This window comes from Zalophus californianus, chromosome 5 (genome assembly GCF_009762305.2).
Source record: "Zalophus californianus isolate mZalCal1 chromosome 5, mZalCal1.pri.v2, whole genome shotgun sequence".
Taxonomy (NCBI): domain Eukaryota; kingdom Metazoa; phylum Chordata; class Mammalia; order Carnivora; family Otariidae; genus Zalophus; species Zalophus californianus.
The window spans coordinates 24,702,747-24,728,408 of record NC_045599.1 but is presented as its reverse complement, the minus strand read 5'-3'; positions in this window follow the sequence as shown (position 1 = coordinate 24,728,408).

Here is a 25,662-nt window from a genome sequence, read left to right as displayed (position 1 = left end):
TCAGAATTATCAACTAGAAGGTGCCTGCTATCCTCATATAAAAACAGAACCCCATCTCTGTGTTTTTTAGTGTACTGATGCTTGCTTCATTGAGAAAGCCTTGCTTTAAAAAAAAAAAGGTCAGCTGAACTCTATAGTGTGCTTAGTGGATAGTTTATTTACATTCTGACCTAACTTCACATCTGGGCAGCGGCCACAAGCAAACACATCTTGCTCCAGCCAGGGTCTCCAGCCCATTTTTTGAGCAGCACTCTATCTGTGGGGTCTGAACAAATACCTAATATTCAGTTTAAGCAGAGTCCAAGCTGGACTCAAAGAATAAGAACACTGATGTGAAATGTTCAGGGTATCTTTAGTCACTTCACTGGGGCATTCAAAACACCAATATCTACTCAATATACACAATGGGCAAGGCACTATAATAGAAGGAGGGGGGATTTAAAAAAAATCTGGGTCATTGCCCACTTTCTGAAGTTTGCCATCTGAATGGAGAGAAAAACTACTACAAAACAAAAAACAAAACAAACAAAAACTCATGATACTTAGGGATTAATGGTAAAGACCTAGGAAGCTGACACAGACCACAAGAGCCAACCCATTGCAGCTCAGGGAAGGAGCTCTGGGGTAATCTGCCAAAGCTCTGTGGTAGAGGGAAAGTATAATCAGGTCCTTTAATGACGAAACACTCCATATGGTCTGAGAAAAATGGAGAAGCAGAAAAAATAGTCACATTCTGAGGAAAGTAAGGGAAAGTAATCAAGTGGAGTGAAGACTTTGAAGGAAAGAGGGAGAGGTAGACTAGGAAAGTAAACTTGCCCTCAGGGACATGAGGTGCAGATACTTAATAAGACATACTGAGTTTCTTGAGGGAAAGCTTTTTATTGCTGAAATCTGACTGTCTTAACAAGGGAGCACGGACTTGGGTAGGGACAGTGTTTTCCATTTTTAGTATGCAAGGATGCACTTTTCTGCATAATTCTTACTTTGTATGAATTGTCATGAATACCCTGCAGGTTTAGTTTTAGTTCAGGTTTATGTATTAAGGATGGGACATTTTATGTACGAACAACTTCTAAAGAGCCCTACCCTGGTAAATAATGCCTTTAAATAATGCCTATTCATAGCCTTTAAAAGTATCTGATCCAAGATTCAGGCCTAAATCAAAATGAATTTTCCTAGGAAGTCTTTATTAAGTAATATCCTGGGATATGTTCCAGGAATAATCAGTTTCTATGATATTTTCCAAGTTTTATGTGGTGAGTTTAAATTGAGAAAGCTCTTTAAACTATATACATTTGTTACGAGGAAGAAAAGAGCCAACTTACTAGGGGCAAATATTTCTTTAAGATTGAATGTACATTTTCCTCTCTGTTAAGGCTTTTTCTCATACGTCATTTTTATATTTACAAAATGTTAAACATATGAATCCCCAAATTTAAGCCAGTGAAAGACGGTTGTTGAAAGTGAGGTTTGCTCCTTTCCATTTCAAAGTTCAAATGCCTATCTCTGTCCTAATTCACAAGGGAACCATTTGGGAATGTCTATACTGCCGATTAAATCTGTATCTCCATGCAATTTGTGTAGTATAAGAAAAGAAAAAGTATAGTTCTCTTTATTTAAACCTGTGTAAGTGACCCACAAACAGTTACTGAAAGATTTAATGACCTAGATTATTTCACAGAAGGAGGGAAGTACCTGCCAGAAAATCCATTAACATGCCAATAATTTCACTTAGTTTTAGTAATGGGAAGGTGAAATCAAGATGGGCTGTATTTGCATTTCAGCTTAGAATAATAAACTGACATTTGCCTAACATTTCCAAGTGAATTTGCACATCTTTCCCACAAGCATTTATTTTCATATTAGTTGCTTCTTATTTCCAGATATAGTCTTGTGTAATTAGGGTTAATGTCAAACCAAGCCTGAAAAAAGTTGTTCAAGAGAGTTACAGATGGAGAAGGACAGGAAGCCCCTAACAGACAAAACCACACAGTGGGGGACAGATACCTGGCCAGAGGCACAGGTTCTATGAAAATGAGGAATCAGGGGGGATGATCCTGTGTCAGGTCAGGGGCAAAGAAGTTTCTCAGGAGAAAATACAAAGAAAGTAGAGAACAGAGAACAAGATGACAAATTACTATCCAGCAATCTGAGCACAGACAGGAGAGATGCCTTGCCAGTTTTTACTAGGCTTTAAGAGCTGATGGGATCATATGAAAGAAGTCAGGACTTCTGGGATCAGTGAGATGAATCTGCCCCTTGGGGAGGGCCTGACCTTAGAGTGGGTCCTGAAAGTCAGAATTTCTCACGATGGTACTCAAAGAAAGCTATCAAAGGTATACTTCCAAGAGGTTTTCAGTTTGCCTGTGCATGCATGTGTGTATTCTCTGCTAGAGAAAGGGCTTACTGTCTAAATTTCCATCTTTTTTTTCAGCACCTTCTATTAGTGAACTTCAGACACAAAAATCAGGATTCAATAGGCTCCTTGGGGTCAAAGTGTGGAAGGAAAGATTTTTCTAATTTAGAGTTCTGGAATGCTTCCATAAAGCTTATGACACTGTCTTCCTTTCTGCCTTTTGCTGTCAATTATGAGTTCCACTTTGCCTGCAGAGAAATTTTCTCATAGGCAGTTGCTTTCCTATAAGACGGAATAACACAGTTGACAGCATTCTCTGCTCGGTCGTTAATTTATGTTATCCATTGTGGTTGCAAAGATTAAAACCAAGTCCCCAGTGCATTTGTAACTCATAGAATTCAATTTTAATTCAGCATTAATTAATGTGCCATTAAGCATGTTCTCTTTTTTTCCTGACACTGCATGATATTAAATCCTTTTAAGCATTTAGTTGTTCTTAGTCATTTACACTATTTGAAAACAATGTGCTGTGACACAGCAGGCAGAAGTCAAATCTATAGCTGATTTAAGTCAATGCATTCCAAATCACAATTCATTTACCTATTAATATATCAGAGTTGTCAACTAGAAAGTGTCTGTTATCCTTATTACAGTAACAGAGTTTCTATTACAGTGTTTGTCACAAAAACTTCATAGAAAATAATTTTGACGTGCTTAAGTCTCATTGCCTGTGAGAGACAGTCGTGCTATGTGTGGAGATAAAAGCAGATGCCCTAGAAATCCTATTGTAGAGAAGAAGTGGAATAAGAATGTGACAATAAATTATTTGTTCTTAGGATGGGAAAGAAAAATAAGTATAATAGAATTGATAAATAACTTTCTAATGTTTAACCAGAGTCTAGTATTTTTGTGTTACCGTAAATCACCTGATCTTTAAATTCAGAGCATCTATATGAGGTAGTAATTCATAGAGGATTTTTGTGAAGGTCAATTCTGAATATTTATGGCATGTGTTTATGCTTTTACCTAGGAAATCAGTATTGGAGACAAGTAATTTTATCTCTGTATTTTGTGAAAAGCAGTACTCAACTAGGTGATATGTGTTCTTATATTCAAAGAATATATGCATGCCCACTGCTGAGTCTGAGAGCCAGTAGATTAATGGTGGTGGCATCATATGAACAGTACCTGTTCAGGCGGCTTCTTTTTCATTCCCACTCAGAAAAAGAAAAAAGAAAAGAGAGACCTTACAAAAACATTTTGTCTGTTCTCTCTCAGAGCAAATTATCTTTCCTTCTAAAATGGCCTTCCATTTTATAGGATCATAAAATTATAACTGTCACAACTGAAATTTATCAAACATGTTAAATGTAGCATCAAACACGTTACATGCAAACCAGTCAGGGTTCCACGGGTGAGGCTGACAGAGGTGTGCCAAGTATCCTATAATTCTTTCTACAACAAAGAAATGAAGAGATGCTACAGCAAACACGAAGGAATTATCACTCAAGTTGGTTTCCCTGAGTACCTGTAACCTGTACTAAATAGAAACTATACCAAGCTAGGGATCACTGGTAGTCATTAGTCAAACAAGTACACTAATATAGTTCATTACAAACACAACTGGCAACATAATTTCTCTAAGACATCACACTAGAGCCCAGTAATTAAAATTTTGACATAGTTTCATATAATTTTCCATTACTAACTACAAATTATAGAAGGTGATTCTATCAAAATGTATAATTCTTATACTTTACACACTGTTAAGTTTATTTATTTATTTTAAGAATTTATTTGGGGGGGTGCATGAGCGGGGGAGGGGCAGAGGGAGAGGGAGAATCACAAGCAGACTCTATGCCTAGCGTGGAGCCCAACGCGGGGCTCAGTCTCACGACCCTGAGATCATGACCTGAGCTGAAACTAAGAGTCAGATGCTTAACCAACTGAGCCACTCAGGTGCCCTGGCACTGTTAAGTTAAAATAGGAGACATCTTTGTGATGCTTTGGACGTGTGATCCATCCAAGATGGATATCTAAAAGATCAATAAATAAATACTCTGAATTAGTCTCAAGCCAATCACTACTTGCCAGAGTCTTGTAAGCAGTAGCCTTTATTAAAAAAAAAAAAAAGAAGAAGAAGAAGAATAGAAAAGAAAGAAAAGAGAAAGAAAAATGGTCATTGTTTGTAATATTGTTCCTGGATGCTTTTGTATTCAGAGACTGGAGTAATTGAAAAGCATACTTTCTTATAACTACAAGAAGAGAACAGATGAAAATTGTGAGCTGAGTTGGTCAGGGGGATGATGGGTATCCTCATACAGGATGCTTGGTATGAACTAGCAGGTCAGGCCTATCTGGGCATCTAAACTAGTCAGTGTGGATGAGCCAGGAACCCTTGATGTAGTCAGTGTGTTTGGACTGACAACGTGTCCAGACCATCAGTTTGAACAGACCTCATGTCCAGGTTTTCCTATTATTGGATGTGGGGTAACCACTGGCTGAAGTTTTAGCTGTGAATCACAATCTCTAAGTATGGAATGTACACAAACCATTTTTAAACAGGATAAGCATTCCTCAGCAGAACACAAGCCTGGATGTCTGACTCTGCAGACAAGGGAATTCTAAGTTCATCATACCATAGATCTGACCGAAAAGCATAATTAATTTTGAACCCAGATAAAGGGCGGGAAAAGGAGCAGCAGCAGTTTAATCTCTCACTTTATCACTGAATAAAGACATTGCATTTTGTTTTTACAGTTTCATAACACAGATGCTGATTCTTGCCAGGGTCTTTCTACTTGCCCCCCTTTCCCCTGCTCCAACTGTAAGTCCTTTAGTTGCTGTGCGAAAGATCACAGTGCCACAAACTTGCCTTGTCCTTGTCCTTAAGAAAGACACCTTTCTTCCTGAAATAATACAGTGGGACCAATATCTTCAGCAAGTGTGTCTACTGCATTTCAAAGATCTTGGGGGTGAAAGTGTTTCTGTCTCTTCTGAGTTTTGGATGATTGGCCCACTGGGTTGTGCTGGCACTGGTTGGTACAATTTTCATCTGGTGGCAGAACTCATGGTTCCAAGTGGCACAGCACTATCTTTGGTAGGCCACACAATACCACAAATTGGTAGAGTAATAATCACATACATTGCCTCATTTTAAATTTGTCCAGGCATTCAGCTACATAATCTATTCCTCTTCACTCCATCCTAAGTGACAAATTGACTGGGGAAAATACAAGGGAGCACTAAAGAAATTTATCTCAAATTACTGCAGGGAATTGAATTTGTGGCTCAACTGAAATAGGTAACCACTTCTATTTAACAGGCTCTGAAGAGATATCAGATGGCGTTGTGATGTATGTTCTTCAGGATGACCTTTGGCAAGCTATGGTGGGTCCTGGGGCACTTGAGGCCACAATTGATGATACTACTTTCTTGTGAATTTTTCTGTTAACATTCTCTGTGAATCAGACAAATCAAAAGGTTTATCTAATGGATTTTTTTGTGTGTGCACTTATTTCACCTATTGCTGTAAGACCATCAAATGAACAATGGCTTTAGATGAAAGAAAGGGGGGGTATTTGAATGCCATGGTTTAACAGATTTAATAGAAATAATTAATGATAAGATGTGGACTGCATTTGGTCTTTAGCTGGGCCTGGTACAGTACCTGTCATTTTGTATTTTATATACATTAGGTATGTAACTTGGACTTAAAGCAGTCTCAACTAACATATATTAGAAAAGGTTATTATTTTCCCCAAGTGATTCTCTGACCATACTTTATTGTAAGATAGTGATGCTGATTAATGTAAACAGAACTAGAAAAAAATTTTCGGTAAAGATAAACTACTCTTAATTGAGATCATATTAATAAATAATTATGACTTTTCCAGAATAATCAAAGTTATGTGTAGAATTATTAAATACAATTTAGTAAAGTTGCTTTCTATATCTTCCTTCAGATTTTTCAGAGTTATCATGCTAAGACTTAAAAATGTCTCAAACTCATTGATGTGGATAGAACTGGAGGGTATCATGCTAAGTGAAATAAGTCAATCAGAGGAAGACAATTTTTTTTTTAAAGATTTTACTTATTTATTTGACAGAGATAGACACAGTGAGAGAGGGAACACAAGCAGGGGGAGTGGGAGAGGGAGAAGCAGGCTTCCCGAGGAGCAGGGAGCTGAATGCGTGGCTCGATCCCAGGACCCTGGAATCAGGACCTGAGCTGAAGGCAGACGCTTAACGACTGAGCCACCCAGGTGCCCCGAGAAAGACAATTATCATATGGTTTCACTCATATGTGGAATATAAGAAATAGCACAGAGGATCATAGGGGACGGGAGGGAAAACTGAATGGGAAGAAATCAGAGAGGGAGACAGACCATGAGGGACTCCTGACTCTGGGAAACAAACTGAGGGTTGGGGAAGGGGAGGTGAATGGGAGGATGGGGTAACTGGTGATGGGCATTAAGGAGGGCATGTGATGTGATGAGCACTGGGTGTTATATAAGACTGATGAATCACTGAACTCTACCTCTGAAACTAATGATGTACTTTATGTTGGATAAGTGAATTTAAATAAAAAAGTCTTAAACTTCTGAAATTAAATACTATTTCTATAGAAAATGCCTTTCTTGATCTATAATTAATTTAAAATCAGGAATATTAATTTTTAGTGCTTCCAGGTTTCCATGAGGTTACCTAAATTCTGTATATTATAAATGTAATCATCCTGAGGGGGGCAGAGCAAGATGGCGGAGGAGGAGACCTGGATTTCATCTGGTCTCAGGAACTCAGCTGGATAGGGATCAAACCATTCTGAACACCTACAAACTCAACAGGAGATCGAAGAAAAGAATAGCAACAACTCTCTGAACAGAAAAGCGACCACTTTCTAGAAGGTAGGACATGCGGAGAAGTGAATCCGAGGCAGGAGGATAGATGGCGGGGGAGGGGGACTCCACAGCCGCTTCTGGCAAGTGATAGAGCCGCGGAGCAAAAATTGGAACTTTTAGAAGTTGGCTCCGCTGAGGGACGTCGCTGCAGTGGCTAAGCGGGGGGTGGAACCCTCGTGGGACTGTGTGGTCTCAGGACCCTCGGGGTCACAGAAAGACGGGGGGGGGGGGGGGCTGAGTGCAGCAGGGCTCCCGGGTATCAGAGCGGGAAAGCTGGCTGCAGAGACGGAGCTAAGGCGCAGGCTCTCAGCTCGGGGTGGCCATAAACTGTGATCCACAGCCCAGTCGGGCCACTGCTCCTCCAGCAGGGACCCAACAAGCGGCAGATCCGGGGAGACTCCTCTCCCTCCCCGGGGAGGAGCGGCGCAAGAGCGCACTGCAGGGATCTCCTTGCTGGGTTTGGAGACTCCACACGGGGTCGGGTGCCAGAGATAGAAACACTTCCGTCACAGGCCGGGGGAGCACAGAGTGCGGCTGGAGACCGGGGAGACGGGAGTGACTGACTGCTTTTCTCTGGGGGCGCACTGAGGAGCGGGGCCCCGAGTTCTCGCCTCCTCCGGGGCGGAGATTGGGAGGCCGCCATTTTCACTCTCGTCCTCCAAAGCTGTACCGAGAGCTTGCAGGGAACAAATCTCCCAAGAGCAAACCCGAGCAGATTACTTAGCCAACCCGGCAAGGGCGGGGCAATTCCGCCTCCGGCAAAGACATCGGAAACCATAGCAACAGGCCCCTCCCCCAGAAGATCAGCACGAACAGCCAGCCAAGACCAAGTTTACTGATCAATGAGAATGGCAGAACTCCAGCGCTAGGGGAATACTGCACATAGAATTCATGGCTTTTTTACCATGATTCATTAGTCTTTCAAAGTTAATTTTTTTAACTGTTTCTTTTTTTGAATTTTTCTTTTTCTGTTTTTCAACCAACATCTTATCAATCCCTTTTTTTAAAAAAAGATTTTTATTTTTCATTTTTAGAGTCATATTCTATCCCTTCATAGTAGTTACCCTTATTTTTGGCATATATATATAAGTTGTTCTCTCTTTAAAATTTTGAGATACACTTTCTTCTAACATATCAAAGAATACCCTAAATATCTAGTGTATGGCTTTGTTCCAATCTCCTGCCTGATCACATTCTCTCCCCTCTTTGTTTTTTTCTTTCTTTCTTTCCTTTATTTCTAACCCTCTTCATTTTTTCAAACACCTTCTTATCAATTCCTTTTTAAAAATTTTTTATAATTTTCATCTTTAGAGTCATATTCCATCCCTTCATATCAACCCTTATTTTGTACATATATAAATCTTTCTTTCTTTAAAATTTTAGGAGGCACTTCCTTCTACAGACCAAAATATGCCCAAAATCTAGTGTGTGGCACTGATCTATACACCAGCCTGATCATATTTGATCATATCTGGTTTTTTTGGTTTTGTTCTGTTTTTGTTTGTCTTTATCTTTTTCTTTTTTTTTTTTTTCTCTTTCTTTTTTCTTTCTTTCCCTTTCTTTTCCCCTGGTTTCAGGTCTTTTCTGAGTTGTTTAGAGTATATTTTCTGGGGACGTTGTTACCCTGTTAGCATTTTGTTCTCTCATTCATCTATTCTCCTCTGGACAAATGACAAGACAAAAAAATCACCTCAACAAAAAGAACAAGAGGTAGTACTGTCTGCCAGGGACCTACTCAATACGGACATTAGTGCGATGTCAGACCTAGAGTTCAGAATCATGATTTTAAAGATACTAGCTGTGCTTGAAAAAAGCATGGAAGTTATTAGAGAAACCCTTTCTGGAGATAAAAAAAGAACTAAAATCTAACCAAGTCGAAATCAAAAAGGCTATTAATGAGGTACAATCAAAAATGGGGGCACTAACAGCTAGGATAAACGAGGCAGAAGAGAGAATCAGTGATATAAAAGACCAAATGATGGAAAATAAAGAAGCTGAGAAAAAGAGAAACAACTACAGGATCACGAGGGCAGAATTCGAAAGATAAGCAATACGATAAGATGAAACAACATTGGAATCATTGGGATCCCAGAAGAAGAAGAAAGAGAGGGGCAGAAGGTATATTGGAGCAAATTACAGCAGAAAACTTCCCTAATGTGGGGAAGGAAACAGGCATCAAAATCCAGGAGGCACAGAGAACCCCTCTCAAGATCAATAAAAATAGGTCAACATCCCGACATCTAATAGTAAAACTTACGAGTCTCAGAGACAAAGAGAAAATCTCGAAAGCAGCTCGGGAGAAGAGATATGTAACCTATAATGGTAGAAATATTAGACTGGCAACAGACCTATCCACAGAGACCTGGCAGGCCAGAAAGGACTGGCATGATATCTTCAGAGCACTAAATGAGAAAAATATGCAGCCAAGAATACCATATCCAGCTAGGCTGTCATTGATATAGAAGGAGAGATAAAAAGCTTCCAGGACAAACAAAAACTAAAGGAATTTGCAAACACAAAACCAGGCCTCCAAGAAATATTGAAAGGGGTCCTCTAAGCAAAGAGAGAGCCTAAAAGCAGCACAGATCAGAAAGGAACACAGACAATATACAGTAACAGTCACCTTATAGGCAATACAATGGCACTAAATTCATATCTTTCAATAGTTACCCTGAATGTAAATGGGCTAAATGCCCCAATCAAAAGACACAGGCTATCAGATTGGATTAAAAAACAAGACCCATCGATATACTGTCTGCAAGAGACTCATTTTAGACCCAAAGACACCCCCACATTGAAAGTGAGGGGGTGGAAAACCATTTACCATGCTAATGGACACCAAAAGAAAGCTGGGGTGGCAATCCTTATATCAGACAAACTAGATTTTAAACCAAAGACTGTAATAAACGATGAGGAAGGACACTCTATCCTACTTAAAGGGTCTATCCAACAAGAAGATCTAACAATTGTAAATATCTATGCCCCTAACATGGGAACAGCCAATTATATCAGGCAATTAAGAACAAAAGCAAAGAAACACATTGACAACAATACAATAATAGTGGGGGACTTTAACACCCCCCACACTGAAATGGACAGATCATCTAAGCAAAAGATCAACAAGGAAATAAAGACTTTAAATGACACACTGGACCAAATGGACTTCACAGACATATGCAGAACATTCCATCCCAAAGCAACGGAATACACATTCTTCTCTAGTGCCCATGGAACATTCTCCAAAACAGATCACATCCTCGGTCACAAATCAGGTCTGAACTGGTACCAAAAGATTGGGATTATTCCCTGCATATTTTCAGACCACAATGCTTTGAAACTAGAACTCAATCACAAGAGGAAAATCAGAAAGAACTCAAATACATGGAGGCTACAGAGCATCCTACTAAAGAATGAACGGGTCAACCAGGAAATTAAAGAAGAATTAAAAAAATTCATGGAAACCAATGAAAATGAAAACACAACTGTTCAAAATCTTTGGGATGCAGCCAAGGCAGTCCTGAGAGGAAAGTATATAGCAATACAAGCCTTTCTCAAGAGACAAGAAAGGTCTCAAAAACACAACCTAACCCTACACCTAAAGGAGCTGGAGAAAAAACAGCAAATAAAGCCTAAACCCAGCAGGAGAAGAGAAATAATCAAGGTCAGAGCAGAAATCAATGAAATAGAAACCAAAAGAACAGTAGAACAGATCAACGAAACTAGGAGCTGGTTCTTTGAAAGAATTAACAAGATTGATAAACCCCTGGCCGGATTTATTAAAAAGAAAAGAGAAATGACCCAAATCAACAAAATCATGAATGAAAGAGGAGAGATCACAACCAACACCAAAGAAATACAAACAATTATAAGAACATACTATGAGCAACTCTATGCCAGCAAATTAGATAACCTGGAAGAAATGGGTGCATTCCTAGAGATGTATCAACTACCAAAATTGAACCAGGAAGAAATAGAAAACCTGAACAGACCTATAACCACCAAGGAAATTGAAGCAGTCATCAAAAATTTCCCAACAAACAAGAGCCCAGGGCCAGATGGCTTCCCAGGGGAATTCTACCAAACATTTAAAGAAGAATTAATACCTATTCTCCTGAAACTATTCAAAAAAAAAAAAAAAGAAATGGAAGGAAAACTTCCAAACTCATTTTATGAGGCCACCATTACTTTGATCCCCAAACCTGACAAAGACCCCATCAAAAAGGAGAATTACAGAGCAATATCCTTGATGAAAATGGATGCAAAAATTCTCACCAAAATACTAGCCAAAAGGATCCAACAGTACATTAAAAGGATTATTCACCACGACCAAGTGGGATTTATCCCTGGGATGCAAGGCTGGTTCAACATCCGCAAATCAATCAATGTGATACAATACATTAACAAAAGAAAGAACAAGAACCATATGATCCTCTCAACAGACGCAGAAAAAGCATTTGACAAAGTACGGCATCCTTTCCTGATCAAAACTCTTCAGAGTATAGGGATAGAGGGTACATGCCTCAATATCATAAAAGCCATCTATGAAAAACCTACAGCGAATATCATTCTCAATGGGGAAAAACTGAGAGCTTTCCCCCTAAGGTCAGGAAACGGCAGGGATGTCCACTATCACCACTGCTATTCAACATAGTGTTAGATGTCCTAGCCACAGCAATCAGGCAACAAAAAGAAATCAAAGGCATCCAAAGCGGCAAGGAGGAAGTCAAACTCTCACTCTTTCCAGATGATATGATACTTTATGTGGAAAACCCAAAAGACTCCACCCCAAAACTGCTAGAACTCATACAGGAATTCAGTAAAGTGGGAGGATATAAAATCAATGCACAGAAATCAGTGGCATTCCTATACACCAACAACAAGACAGAAGAGAGACAAATTAAGGAGTCGATCCCATTTATAATTGTACCCAAAACCAAAAGATACCTAGGAATAAATCTAACCAAAGAGGCAAAGGATCTGTACTCAGAAAACTATAAAATACTCATGAAAGAAATTGAGGAAGACACAAAGAAATAGAAAAACGTTCCACGCTCATGGACTGGAAGAACAAAGATTGTGAAGATGTCAATGCTACCTAGAGCAATCTACACATTCAGTGCAATCCCCATCAAAATACCATGCACTTTTTTCAAAGAAATGGAACAAATAATCCTAAAATTTGTATGGAAGCAGAAAAGATCCCGAATAGCCAGAGGAATGTTGATAAAGAAAAGCAATGCTGGCGGCATCACAATTCCGGACTTCCAGCTCTATGACAAAGCAGTCATCCTCAAGACAGTATGGTACTGGCACAAATACAGACACACAGATCAATGGAACAGAATAGAGAGCCCAGAAATGGACCCTCAACTCTATGGTCAACTCATCTTTGACAAAGCAGGAAAGAATGTCCAATGGAAAAAGACAGTATCTTCAACAAATGGTGTTGGGAAAATTGGACAGCCACATACAGAAAAATGAAACTGGACCATTTCCTTACACCACACACAAAAATAGACTCCAAATGGTTGAAAGACCTAAATGTGAGACAGGAGTCCATCAAAATCCTAAAAGAGAACACAGGCAGCTACCTCTTTGACCTCAGCCGCAGCAACTTCTTCCAAAACACATTGCCAAAGGCAAGGGAAGCAAGGGCAAAAATGAACTATTGGGATTTCATCAAGATAAAAAGCTTTTGCACAGCAAAAGAAACAGTCCACAAAACCAAAAGACAACCGACAGAATGGGAGAAAATATTTGCAAATGACCTATCAGATAAAGGGCTAGTATCCAAAATCTATAAAGAACTTCTCAAACTCAACACCCAAAGAACAAATGATGCAATCAAGAAATGGGCAAAATACATGAACAGACATTTTTCCAAAGAAGACATCGAAATGGCCAACAGACACATGAAAAAGTGCTCCACATCACTCAGCATCAGGGAAATCCAAATCAAAACCTCAATGAGATACCACCTCACACCAGTCAGAATGGCTCAAATTAATAAGTCAGGAAATGACAGATGTTGGCAGGGATGCGGAGAAAGGGGAACCCTCCTACACTATTGGTGGGAATGCAAGCTGGTGCAACCACTCTGTAAAACAGTATGGAGGTTCCTCAAAAAGTTGAAAATAGAGCTTCCATACGATCTAGCAATTGCATTACTGGGTATTTACCCCAAAGATACAAATGTAGGGATCTGAAGGGGTACGTGCACCCCAATGTTTGTAGCAGCAATGTCCATAATAGCCAAACTGTGGAAAGAGCCAAGATGTCCATCGACAGATGAATGGATAAAGAAGATGTGGTGTATATACACAATGGAATATTATGCAGCCATCAAAAGGAATGAGATCTTGCTATTTGCAACGACGTGGATGGAACTGGAGGGTGTTATGCTGAGTGAAATAAGTCAATCAGAGAAAGACATGTACCATATGACCTCACTGATATGAGGAATTCTTAATCTCAGGAAACAAACTGAGGGATGCTGGAGTGGGGGTGGGGTGGGAGGGATGGGGTGGCTGGGTGATGGACATTGGGTAGGGTATGTGCTACGGCGAGTGCTGTGAATTGTGCAAGACTGTTGAATCACAGATCTGTACCTCTGAAACAAATATTGCAACATATGTTAAGAAAAAAAAAAGAAGAAGATAGCTGGAGGGGAAAAATGAAGGGGGGTAAATCAGAGGGGGAGATGAACCATGAGAGACAATGGATGCTGAAAAACAAACTGAGGGTTCTAGAGGGGAGGGGGGTCGGGGGGTTAGCCTGGTGATGGGTATTAAAGAGGGCACGTTCTGCATGGAGCACTGGGTGTTATACGCAAACAATGAATCATGGAACACTACATCAAAAACTAATGATGTAATGTATGGTGATTAACATAACAATAAAAAATTTAAAGGGAAAAAAATAAATGTAATCATCCTTATCTCAGTCACCTTCTAAAGAAGTTTTGCTAAGTGTTTTGCAAAACAACATGGAAACCCTGGAAGCCTAAAATTCCACACAAACTTTCATTCACATTCCAATTGAAAGGAGGCAGGAGGGAAAGGAAGAGGTTATTAAGTTATTAGCAAGTTACTCTAGAAAATAAAAAGCAAAAGATAAGATCATTTTACAATCACCACTATTCCAGATTTCATATTATTCCTCGAAGTGGAAACATGAAAGAAACAAAAATGGGTAAGGAAATCCTATAGCTAATGGAAAGGAAATTAAGGCTCTTAGATGAGGAATAATATAAAAACTAAAAAGGAAGAGGAAGGAAAATGAAATAGCTAGAGAAAAGATAGAGAAAAGCAGACAATTGGCATAAGAAAAGCATTCCTGAATCATTCTTAGCAGGATGTTTCTAATCTTCCTAACTTGTTTCCTGGTTTCAAATTCAGGACACAAGTAAGTGTGCAGAAGAATGGGAACACTGAAAAAATGAACAATTTTTATCCATTAGAAGTAATGATATCCAAAATGGAAAATTCAATAGAAAATAGGGATGATTACATGGAAGATATTCCTCTGTGTGTGAAGGAGAAAACCGGAAAAAAGAGAAAAAATTAGGAAATATAGCATCATGAGAAACAGAGCGTCATTTCATCTTTCAACTATTAGAAATACTAAAAGAATCAAGTGAGAAAATATAGGGAAAGAAATTATCAAGTAAGTAATATAAGAAAGTATCTCAAAGTAAAAATATTTGCATTGGAAGGGCCTACTGAGCAACATCATTAACAAAGCAATCAGTATCAGATTGTGTAGTAGGTGCACAGCCCTGTATCTCGTAAGAAGATTGGCAACAATGGATGCTAAAAAATTAAGTAATACCTTCAGAGTGTGAGAAAAGAGGATACTTGATCAATGATTCTATGCCATCCTAACTACCAATTAAGTTTAAGCGCTCAATAAATTGATTTTCAGAAATGCAAGGACTCAAATTTTGTCATCTGCACTTTTTTTCTTTAAATGAAAAAAAGACTTGAGGTTTACTCTGTAAAAACAAGAGGAAAATGAGACAGTGAAATGAAATGGTAACTAACCCAGGAGGCAAGAAATCAGCATTTTTTATTAATCAATATTTCACTATTAATTCTTGATTTTACAAATATCAAAGCAATTCACTAATAACTTTGTGGAAGAGTTATGATGCTAAAATGCAAAGTATGAATTCTTTAGAGTACAAAAGAGAACTGGCTAGCCTCAATCACAGAGTGCACTGTAAAGAAAGCTGTATTGCCTTGCTGGCCTAACCGGCAGGTAGCTTCTCAAATGTTGTGACAGAAGAAGGTCCATCATCAATGGTCATCACAGCATCCTAGGACGCCACTCGAAATAATGCATTTATATGTAAACTTATGTTCTAATTGATGTTAGCACTTATTCAGATATTATTTAAAATATCTTCCTTTTGATACACAAATATTTCATTGTCTTAAAAATGAATGCAGTTGCACTGGTATGTACTAGTTGAATATTAGCCTTGAATGGGGTCAAGTTAGAAGAGAAGGCGAAGCTCCTCAAAGAATATCTCCAAAAAGAATAAAATTGAATCAAACAGTTAATTACTTAGAAAAGAAGCTGGAAGATTACTTCTCTCAACAGGGAAACAGAAATGCAAGAAACTCATGGTCCAAACCTGAATCAAGCTACAAAGATGAATTTTTATATGAAAACAGTCTTTTTAACTTTGATGCTAGGTACATACTCCTTTGAGGAGCATAAGGATAATGATATCTGAACCCAGAAAAGGGGATGTAATTGGAGTATAATACCAATGTAAAAATGAGACAATAATATAAATACTGTTCATTTGAATTCATCTTTTAAAATTAATCTTTGTCTATGACTTTTCTATAAACAAGTAATTATGGAAACAGAGGAGTCTGTGAAGTATACCAGCCATAACCATATCTATGAGGTGGAGCTGACAGAAGTTGAGGACGTAGTTAATGAAGGAGTGGTGAGAAGGAATGACAGGGAACAAGGAATAAGTTTGGCTGTGCCTAGAATTGATGAAACAATACGGTGAGGTATAAGCATGTTAAAGTTACAAGTAGGAAGAATAAAAACTATCATCTCTCTTAAATATTGGGAAGAAAAGGAAAGATGATGTGCAATTGGAAATAATCCTCATTTTTAATTGTGGAGAAGCAGTATGTACCATCTCAAATTGATAAACCAACAAATAGTAAATGTTTATGGTACTTAGAGGAAGGAAAGCAAATGCGCACACATGAAAACTAAAACCAAAATTTGAGTGGTTACTGACAGAGGACTAGAGCTCATATGAGGTGTGGAGCAGAATATTGCCAAGTATACCGTGTATGGATTTATTAATAGATAAAATATTTTAATTATTTAAACACATAAAGATAAAGGAAAGCCATTACAGGAGATTCACAAGATCAGCAGCATGATCAAGGCTGTGCTGGAGAATGGCACCTCATCAAGGATGAATTATGGAGATGGACACTTTGATGGCTACAAGAATTCTGAAAGGATGGTAGCAGAGCTAATTTTATCTTGTTTTTCTGTAAGGGAGCTGAGGCTTAGAGAGTTAAAATGATTGCCCAAATATTTGCTGATAGTAAAAAGGGAACGTGGAAGGAAAACTTGATCTCCCAAATTTTATGTACTTTATAGCCTTTGAGATTCACTTTAATTCTAAGCCCTTAGTATATTCTTATAAAAGTTAGAACAATGTGTTCCAAATCCTTTTTTACATTCTTTTTGGTACTTATTTTCCTTCAAGATGCAAACTAAAAAAATGTGCTCTGCCCTTAAAGTGGTGTAATTAAAACCAACTACATAACATCTATCTAGGGATGGAAACAATGCAATGTGGTAAAATAAGTTGTTCTTCCTACTGCACATAATTGATAATCCTTTGACTCCCGTAAATTCTTACACCCCATTGCCTTAAGACAAAATAACAATAGCTTAAATGTCTATTTAATAAAACACGGAATATTTGCAAAGCAAAATCCAATGTTGTATGTAGGAAATACTATCTCAAATAAAGTAATTCAGAAAGCCTAAAAATAAAGTTATGGGCAAAGGCACAACAGACAAATGAAACACTAAGGAAACAGGAGTTATTTCCTGATGTCAAACAGACTAGAATTCAGATACAAAGGCATTGAATGTAAAAAAAACCCAGCTTATAATACTTGCTAAAATAAAATGGAAACCAGGCTTAACAATCCCACAAGCAGACAAAACTAGTTTAGCCACATATGTGAAACTTAATCTAGCTTATTTCATGAATGTCAGCAAAATGTAATGTAGGCGATTTCTTGTAAAGACTTCTGGTAATCACAAATAAAACTGAAGACATCTTCCTAAAATGATACAAGAAAATCATTTTTAACCGATGTCCCACTGTCTGGAAAAATCCCTTGTAATAACCAATCCCTGTAAAAATAACTCACCCATTCTCACATTATAAGCTGTCCTGCAACGACATGCCCCTGAGCTTTATACCTCTTTCTGATTTGAAGTCTCCCTATTTTCAGTTTATTTCTTGCTCAATAAAATATTCACATCAAGTAAAGCTCTCTGAATTTTCTTTTGACAAGCTAAAAGCCACAATTCACAAAGAAGATACAGTATTTATGAAAATCTATGTACCAGAAACATGTCACTTTCACAAAGCAAAAATTATAAGAAAGGAAAGGGAAAATAGAGAGAAACCCACTAAAAAGGGGAAACATTGTCATAACAATCTTAGTCCAAAAGAGATCAAGTGGACAAAAAATGGGTAAGAATGAAGACCTATACAATAGGACCAATAAGGTAAGTATTAAAATATGTATTAGGGGCGCCTGGGTGGCTCAGATGGGTGGGCGTCTGCCTTCGGCTCAGGTCATGATCCCAGAGTCCTGGGATCGAGTCCCGCGTCGGGCTCCCTGCTCCTTGGGAGCCTGCTTCTCCCTCTGCCTCCCTCTCGCTCTCTCTCTGTGTCTCTCATGAATAAATAAATAAAATCTTAAAAAAAAAATATGTATTATACTCTGTAACTCCCAAATAGAGAATATTCCTTCTCCAACACAAATACAACTTGCACAAGTATTGACCAAATATCATGTCATAAAGACAGCCTGGGTAAGTTCCATAAAATAGAAATAATAGAAAAACAATTCTTTGATGACAATACAATAAAACAAAAAATTAATAACAAAAATCAGAAGCGTCCTAAATATTTATAAAAAGAAACTGTGTGAAATAATTCTTGAGTGAAAGGGGAGATACAAACTATAATTCCTGTGTTTCTTAAAGAGTAATGAAAATGTCAACATACCCCGGGCGCCTGGGTGGCTCAGTCGTTAAGCTTCTGCCTTCAGCTCGGGTCATGATCCCAGGGTTCTGGGATTGAGCCCTGCATCGGGCTCCCTGCTCGGCGGGAAGCCTGCTTCTCCCTCTCCCACTCCCCTTGCTTGTGTTTCCTCTCTTGCTGTGTCTCTCTCCGTCAAATAAATAAAATCTTAAAAAAAAAAAAAAAAGAAAATGTCAACATAGTGTACCAGAAATACATGGAAGGAACTGAAAGCCACGAATTCATAAACTTTAAACAATAAGGAAGAAAAATGACCAGTGAAACAGAAGAAATTAAAACAAAAAAAGAGACTACACAATTTATCCAAAAATGTCAATATCCATATAAAATAATTGATAATTATTTAGGAAAACACAATGTACCAAAATTGACTCCAATTAAGACAGAAAGTTTGAGTAAACCAATTTCCACAGAAGAAATAAAGGTATCAAATTTCTACTCCACAAAAAAAGACCAATGTCCAAATGATTTTATAGGGAAATACCATCAAGTTTTTTTTTTTAAGATTTTATTTATTTATTTGACAGAGAGATAGAGAGAGAGCACAAGTAGGCAGAGCGGCAGGCAGAGGTCGAGGGACAAACAGACTCCCCGCTGAGCAGGGAGCCCGATGTGGAGCTCGATCCCAGGACCCTGGGATTATGACCTGAGCTGAAGGCAGACGCTTAACCAACTGAGCCACCCAGGTGCCCCTACCATCAAGTTTTTAAAAAATAGATACATTAAATGTTGTTCCAGAGGATATAAAGTGAATGAAAATTCCCCAACTTCTTTCATGAAACAAGTATAACATTAACACCTAAACTTAAGCAGGATATCCCTCTCATACACATGAATACACACACATAGACAAAGACCAAACTTACCTATGAATATCAAAGCAAAAATACTAAAAACTAAGAATAAAATATAGTACTGCATTTGGATAAATAATAATGCATAATTTATTTCAAGAATGCAAAGATGGTTCAATAGTAGGAATCCATTAGTACAATAAATTATATTAAGAGATCTAAGGAGAAATATCAAATAATTGCCTCAATAGATGCTTATATGCCTTTAAAAAAATTCAACATCAATTTTTTTTAAAGATTTTATTTATTTACCTGAGAGAAGAAGAGGGAGAGTGCAGAGGGAGGGGGAGAAGCAGGTTCCCTGCTGAGCGGAGAGCCCGACGAGGGGCTCAGTCCCAGGACCCTGAGATCATGACCCCTGAAGGCAGACTCTTAATCAACTGAGCCACCCAGGTGCCCCTCATCATCTATTCCTTATGGAAACATTCAATGACATTTCTTGTCCTGCTTCAAAAAAAAATTATATATACAGAGTGTGTGTGTGTGTGTGTGTGTGTGTGTGTGTGTGTGTGTGTAGAGAGAGAGAGAGGGAGAGAGAGAATACACACACCACAGTGACACACACAACAGGCCTGTACTGTATTCTCCTTTTACTTGGAGACCTCTGGGGAAGAAAAAATGACCCAGTCAAATCCCATTGTAAACAAGATGACCTCCTAAAAACACACTAGTGGTATTTGCTAGCAGGAAGATCATAAGGAATCCTTATAAAATATTTTTAGGATAGACTTTTAAAAATAGAATAATTGATCATTTTTCTATTAACACAGAAAAATATTGGAAACAACCTAAAAAACCAAACATAAGGGAAAAAATATGGTTCATGAAATACCATCCAGGTGTACAAAAGAAGAAAGGCCTCTAAGAACAGATATGAAGTTATTGTTAGAATATATTTTTAAGCAAAATATGTAAGATAAAAAGACCAGATTTTTTATTCTACCTCTTGTATAAGAAAGATGTGCAAATATATGTATATATGGGTTTATAGGGCATGATTCACTGCAAAAAGGCCCCTTAAGCTGCATATCTAAAGGGGCATAATATGGGTATGTTCTGCTGAAATGGCTCTCTGTTCATGTAATGTTGTGTACACATTGTTTAAAGCTGGGCACACTAAATCAAAACCAAAAGATATCCTTATGAAGGAGAGAAAGGACATTTGTGGAAGTGTGTTGATGGTGTTAGGGCACTCCAAAAAAATTAAAAAAAAAAAGAACCCGTATTTTGCTATTGTCCACATTGTTTAGTTATTAATAAGTTTAGCACTGCATGGCTTCTATATTTTGGGTTAAGCATGATTTACAATGCTACTTTGGATGCTATCTATTTCTAAGGAAGAGGATGATAATATTGATAGGGGAAGAGATAGGGGTAAGGATAGAGGTAAAGAAAGAGGTAGGGGCGCCTGGGTGGCTTAGTCAGTTAAGTGTCTGACTCTTGATTTTGGCTCAGGTCATGATCTCAGGGTCCTGGGGAGTCTGCTTGAGGATTCTCTCTCTCCCTCTGCCCCTCCCCCTCACTCTCTGTCTCTCTAAAATAAAAAAAATAAATATTTAAAAAAAAAAGAAAGAGGTGAAGGTGAAGACAGAGATGAAGATGGACACAGAGTCAGAGAGAAAGATAGAGACAGAGATGGGATGGGACCTCGGATGTAATGCCAGTATGTTATTTAATGAGGAATCAAGAGATTCATTTTTGATAAAGTAAGGAAAAAAGAAAGATATCCACTATCAGCACCTTTATTTTACATTGCATTTGGGGCACTGATCAATGCAATTAAATAAGGAAAAAACAATTAGAGGAAAAAGGGCTCAGAATGAAGAAGTAAGCTATCTCTTAGAAGATGATATGATGCCATAACAGGAGTACTCAAAGAATCAATGGTAAACTTTATTTAATAAATTCAACTAAGTTGGGTGCCTGGGTGGCTCAGTTGGTTGGGCGACTGCCTTCGGGTCATGATTCTGGAGTCCCACGACTGAGTCCCGCATCGGGCTCCCTGCTGAGCAGGGAGTCTGCTTCTCCCTCTGACCCTTCCCCCTCTCACACTCTCTCTATCTCATTCTCTCTCTCAAATAAATAAATAAAATTAAAAAAAAATAAATTCAACTAAGTTAAGAATTATTTAAGATTATGATAAAAAATGAAAAGTCTTCACTTATACAACAATAATCAGTTAGAAGTTATAATAGAAAGGAACATTCCATTTACAATATCATCAAAAAATCTTTAGGAATAAACTTAAGAAACATGTAATATTTACATGACGCAAACTGGGAAAGAGATCTGAAAGATACAAAATATATATCCCTGTTCTTGGATAGAAAGATTCAACATTGCAAAATGGTAGTTCTTCCCAAGTTTATATATGAATTTAATGTGCTCTGAATAAAAATACCAGTTTTTTTTTTCCTGGAGCTAGAAAGTTTTATTGTAATTTCATGTGTTAAAATAAATGTGAGAATAGGTAGGCAAACTCTAGGACTAAGCATATGAGATCCAACATATTCAAAATACTCAAACCTGCATAGAATGACAGACCAGTGGAAAGTCTAGAAATGGATCCAAAAGTATATAGAAATTTAACAGATGATAAACACATTATTCTAAATTACTGGAGGAAAAAATATACTTTTTAATAAATGATGTGGAGAATATTGTGCAGTAATTTGGAAAAAGAAAAAATTAGATGCATACTTCATACTAAATACCAAAATAAACTTCAAATGGATCAGAAATCTAAGAGTAAAAAACTGAAAACAAAAAAGTTTTGGAAGAAAATACATTATGATTTCAATTTTATAATGTTGGGTGTGAGAAACTCAGATGCAGTTTCAAAAGCCTGATAAATGTAACTTTAAAACAATACATTGCATGACAAAAATTATAAGGAAGTTAAAAGACAATTGTCAAACTAGAAAAATATTTTTAAAATATGTTGCTGCAAAGGACTAAGATCTTTAGTACATATAGAGAGATCTCTTAAAAATAGAGAAAGAAAGGTAAAAACTTGATAGGAAAAGAGATTAACAGTTAATTACCAATATATATAAATAGATCTTAGATATATGAAAAAAAGTTGAAACTCACTTATAATAAAAGAAATACACATTTAAACAACACTGAGACCACTTCTCACTTATCAAATTCGCAAAAATTCAAAAGCTTGACTACATGTTTTGTTGGTTAGAATATAAGAAACAGTATTCCCTACATTGCTAGGGGAGTGCAAAATTGTGCAATCCCTATTCTTGGAAATATCTGAGAAACTGTATGTATTTATCTTTTAACCCGGATATCTTACTGACTCTACCATGAATATGCACTTCCAGTAATATAAAAACATATATGTACATTTTTATTTAGTGTTATTTACAATAGAAAAATATTGGAAGCAACCTAAAAACCCAAACATAAGGGAAGAATTGTGATTTGTGGAATACCATTCAGTTGTACAAAAGAAGAAGAAAGACCTTTAAGAACAGATATGAAGTAACTGCTAGAATGTATTCTTAAGCGAAATATGTAAGATAAGAAGATCAGAAATTTTATTCTACCTCTTGTAGAAGAAAGATGTGCAAATATATGTATATATTGGTTTCTAAACACAATTCCTCACTACAAGGAATCAGGACTCCTTAGAGCTAATAACCAGATATGAAGTAGGAAATGTACAAAGCAAGTCTTGAAAAATGTGTTGTGCCAGAAACTAAGGACGTGCCAAAAAATTGATGTACAGATGCCAAAGGACACAGTAACTCTCCTGTAAGACCTCTCACTTGGCCGTAATACACACACACACACACACACACACACACACACACACACACACATACATATAAAACAGGTTATGAATTTAATGTGCTCTGAATAAAAATTAAAAAATTTTAAAAATTAAAAAAAACTATGAGCCCTTAGTAAGAAGGGAAAATTCTTCTTGACAGAAGAATATAAACTAATAAATGTGTGAGAAATGATAAATTATAAAATCACCGTTTTGCATCTACCAATATGATAATTGATTCAGGAAAGCATCATTAATAAATGCTCAAACTACTGAATGGAAATTTGTTGAAGAACAGGCATTCACACAGTTGCAAATGATTGGCTGCACAGATTGCTTAAAAATTAGAAAAGTGACCTTTAAAAAGCAGATGCACGGTAAAGGCCATAACATTCTCTATTTGGTGTTGTCAAAAAAAATTTAACCTGAATCTAATCATAAGGAAATAATCAAACAAATCTAAATCACCAAAAGCTTAGAAAAAACAAAACAAAACACCACCACCACTAATCTAATCTCTTTATAATAGTCAAAGTCATGAAAACAAAACAAAAGCAGGAGAACTATCCTAGACTAATTTCAATGTAAGCTACATGTTGTTAATAGATATTACTGTATCTGTGTTCAATTTCATCAACGTGTTTTGGCTATATAAGAAAATGCTTTATTTTTACTTATTTTTATTTTTTTAAGGATTTTATTTATTTATTTATTTGAGAGAGAGAGAATGAGAGAGAGAGCTCATGAGAGGGGGTAGGGTCAGAGGGAGAAGCAGACTCCCTGCTGAGCAGGGATCCCGATGCGGGACTCGATCCAGGGACTCCAGGTTCATGACCTGAGCCGAAAGCAGTCGCTTAACCAACTGAGCCACCCAGGCACCAGAAAATGCTTTATTTTTAGAAAGCATTTAGGAGTGAAGTGTTATGACATCGGCAGTTTATTTTCAAATAGTTCAATACATGTATATATGTGAATGGGAAAGGGAAAGCAAATTTTGATAAAATGTTAACAATCAGCAAATCTAAGTGAAAGGTATGTAGGCATTTTTTGTACTATTCCTCCAATCTGTCTCTGGGTTTGAAATTATTCAAGATAAAATGTTGGAGGACATAGAATTTTCCAATGCTTTGGATTTTGAATCTTTATGACCTGCCTAAATAATGATTCTAAGATTCTTTGTCTCTCTTTTTTTCTTGTCTCTTTTTTTTTTTGATGAAATGTACTACCTAATTCACATCGAACTAACTGAAATGTACATGCAATATCACTTCTAAATGGAAGTGGCAGCACGCTGCAAAAGAAAGAATAGGGCCTGGGAAAGAGAATATAATCCAAGCTTTGCTGCTAATGTATTTTATGAGTTCAGACAAATTACTTCCCATCACTGAGACTCTATGACCCTATCTGTATAATGGAGAGTTTTCAAGTTGTATTCTTAAGCGTTTTCCAAACTGAGTCTTACTGTAATAGACCATCCTCAAGTTCTGATAACACTCATATTTTTCAAGAAATAGTTCACACCCATTATTTCTCTGTGAGGGGTGGTTAATGAGCAGTATTTTGTCCATATAATGCTGGCGCCTCAGAATTGCCAGGTGATTAATGCACGGGGAGAGTAGTTTTGAGTGTCACAGTGAAAACATATCATATTGGTTTATGATTTTTATTTAATTTGAAGTGCATGGGGCACTTGGGTGGCTTGGTCGGTTAAATGTCGGATTCTCGATTTTGGCTCCGGGTCATGGTCTCAGGGTAGTGAGATTGAGCCCTGGGTCAGGACACGCCCTCAGGGAGGAATCTGCTTGAGATTCTTTGCCTCTGTGCCCTCCCCCCCCCCCACACTGCTCTCTCTCTCTCTCTCTCTCAAATAAATAAATGAAAGGTCAACCAATCAATCAATCACTTATTCTACTTTTAATTAATGTAGTCTATAAAACCTAGAGTTGTTCTTCAAGGCAGAAAATGCTGGAGGGTGGGGAGTTCACATTTAGGCACTTTCAAGGAGTCACCAACTCTCTCACAGTGTTCAGTTAGGAAACCCAACTGATACATATAGGTATGTTTCTATGGAAGGATGGTGTAGAAACTTCCAGATAACTGCAAGTCACCCAGCCTCAGATTACTCCTCCAATTTTTCACTGGAATCTGAAATCTCACAAGGGTTACTTCATTCTTGGCCACAATGCTGATATTAAGAAGAAATACAAAATGACTCTTTGTCAGTTTAATCATCAGTAACGTTCATTTCACAGGTCATTTCTTAGGAAACTCAGGAAGGAGAGATAAGAGTCAGAGGGCATTTGGGGGATGTTGGGATAAATGACAGAAGGGAGAAAAAGCCCAGACAAAGGATGATGGGAGGCAGTGTAGACAAACCAGTCACTCACAGCTCTGCTGTCTCAAGGCCTTCCTATGTGCATAAAAAC